Genomic DNA, 3,004 nt, shown 5'->3' with positions numbered 1-3,004 from the left:
TTGTTAGATAAGTGGTTTTCAACCATAGTGATACCACCTCCAACCCCCCATGGACATTTGACAATATCTGGAGTTATTTTTTATTGCTGTCGCTAGGGGCATGCTATTGGCATCTACTGGATAGAGCCCAGGGATGTTGCCAAACATCCTATAATCCACACTAGAGCCCCTCACAGCAAAGAATTATCTGGTCTAGTGATGTCATTGGTGCTGAGGTTGAGAAATCCTCATTTAGTTTGATGGTAGTTTTATTAAAGGCAGATTTATCTGTGGATCTCTGGACAATATTATTGCTACCTAATCTGGGAAGGTGCGAAGTTAACTGGTAAACTTCAGACAAATTAAGCTCCACACAGTACCAAGTTGAACATTTTGCATAACATTCTGGCTAATGGATGGATGTATTTTTATAACTGAGTCATAAAGGTGAACTTACCAGCTGCCAGAAAAGACTCATTTGACTTGGCACCTATAATTAGCCCACCAGCAGCACCTGTGTAACTCTTATGATCCTTATGTTTTAAATCTGGCAATGAAAAGATGGATTCCGGCTGAGTGGTCAGAAGTTTCTTTTATAAGTGCCAAATCAAGCTTCTTGCTATAGTTCACTTCTGGGTCAGTTTCCTATTAGCTCAGAGAAAACACCGTACTCTCTTACATTTATCGTCTAAAACAATACTCTGTGCAAAGTAGTATTTTCTTAAAAATTTTCAGAATGCAAGCGACAGCATGTAAAGAGGGCTTTGTCAACTGCTTGCTCTGTTGTTTTTGTTAATTTGTTCTTGTGGATCATAGAGATATTGAGCCAAATAGCCTCTTGCACTACAGATTATTTTACATGAACTCAAATTGTGGATTTCTTTCCTACATAGGCAGGATTTGCTTTAGCCATAGGGACAGTATTTTATGACCACAGATCTGACACAGACATCTAGGGATCAGGTCAGAGATGTGGATGTGTATGGCTAAACAGATGATAGGAAGTGGATAGACTCATTAACAAGACTGGAAAAAAACATGACATGAATGCCCTAATTACTGTGGTACAATCACAGCTGATTTCTGCAAGAGAGTCAGCAGAATTGTTTTTAAATTTTAATTTTAGATCATGGTATTCTCCCCCAGAAGTTTCTTACCATTTGGTGTGAAAGTTCTTTATCACTCTTCTGGAAGGACTTAAGGATTAATTACAATTAAATTAATTTATGTCTGAGGGAAATTTAAAGGTAGTCATGGATTCTGATTTCTCTGCTTTCAAATTGTTTACATATTAACTGTATGGACTTTTTAATCCCTCTTGAATTTTAAAAAGTGATTTTCATGATATTGTTATATTGACCATAGTTTATACACATCCTGGACCTCAAGGTCACAGAGTAAGTTTGTAAAATCTGGAATGTCGGGCTCTTCAATATCAGAAATGCTTAATATGAAGAGATGCTCTACACATCATATATCCACCCATTTCTGATAAAGTCTTAGGCCTAATCTTTACATAGAGTTTACACACAGTAAAAACTAAAAAGTATGAAATTAGTCCTGTTAAATGGAATTATTTTAATGTATTATCTAATTGTAGCTTTTTCTATGTGGACAAGTCAAATTTGTCTCCTAAGAAAATGTTATATCAATTATTTTTGATCCAGAAAGAGACAATAACTTACATTATGGCTTTTTTTTTCTGAGTTAATTATAATTCAATCATTCTTGTTTGGAGAGATTATTTCTCTTTTCTGTAAGAAAGTTTTCTCAACAACAGCAAAATAATTTCACAAGTGTATTATCCAGAGTTTTCCAGAGAAAAAGAATCAATAGGATATATATAGAGAGACAGATATACAAGGGGAAATTTATTATGGGACTTGGCTCATATGATTTGGAGGCTGGAAAGTCCCAAGATGTGATCTGCCATTTGCAAGTTGGTGTAATTCAGTTTGAGTTTGAAAGCCTGGGAATCAGGGCAACTAATCATGTCAGTTTGAGTCCAAAGGCTGGAGAATCAGGGCTGGGGGAAGGAGAGGATGATGGTATAATTTCCAGTCCAAGTCCAAAACTGAAGGCCCAAGAGCTGAGAGCACCTCTGTCTGAGGGGCTAACACAGGGGGTAAATTCATCTTTTGTCAACCTTTATGTTCTACTCACATCCTCATATGATTGGATGATGCCCACCCCACACTGGTGAAGGTATCTTCTTTATTCAGCCTACTAATTTAAATGCTAGTCTCTCCTGTAGAAAACATAACAGCCATGCCCAGAAATAATATTTTGTCAACTGTCCAGTCATCCCTTAACCCATCTAAGTTGAAACATAAAACTGACCATCACAAGATGTTAAACTGGAGATACACTTTATATAAATCATTCTACATAGAAGAAGGAATAAAGAAAAAATGAAATATATTTCAATGACCTTTTCTGCCCCAAACCATATGTCAAGTTCTTAACCCACAGTTCCTCAGAATATGCCTGTATTTGGTGATAGAATCTTTAAGGAGGCAACTGAGCTAAAATAGGCCTATTTAGGATGGGGCCTAATCTGCTCTGACTAATGTTCTTACAAGAGGAGATTGGGACACATATATACATAGTTGAAAGACCATGTAAAGTCACATGGGGAAGCTGGCCATCTTCAAGCCAAGGAGAAAGGACTGGAATAGATCCTTTCCTCACAACCTCAGAAAAAACAACCCTGGTGATATTTTTATTGTGGACTTCTAGCTTCAGAACTGTTAGAAGAGAAATTTCTGTTGAATTAAACCATCCAGTCTGTGGTATTTTCTTATAGCAGTCCTAGCTAACTAAAACAACATATAACTAATGTTTGGCATGGCCCATAGCTCTTTGTTTTTTATTTTTCTACCAAACATTGCAGTACCTTGCAAGCTGAAGAAGTTCTGTTTTTGCTGCTGGAAATGACTACACTATATTTTGTAATATGGTGCACCAGATATTCTTCGAAAGTTCATATGTCCTCCTCTATAGCTGCCTAATCAGGGTCTACATG

The sequence above is a fragment of the Crocuta crocuta genome, unplaced genomic scaffold, assembly GCF_008692635.1.
Source record: "Crocuta crocuta isolate KB4526 unplaced genomic scaffold, BGI_CrCroc_1.0 scaffold369, whole genome shotgun sequence".
Lineage (NCBI taxonomy): Eukaryota > Metazoa > Chordata > Mammalia > Carnivora > Hyaenidae > Crocuta > Crocuta crocuta.
This window is presented reverse-complemented; position numbering follows the sequence as displayed.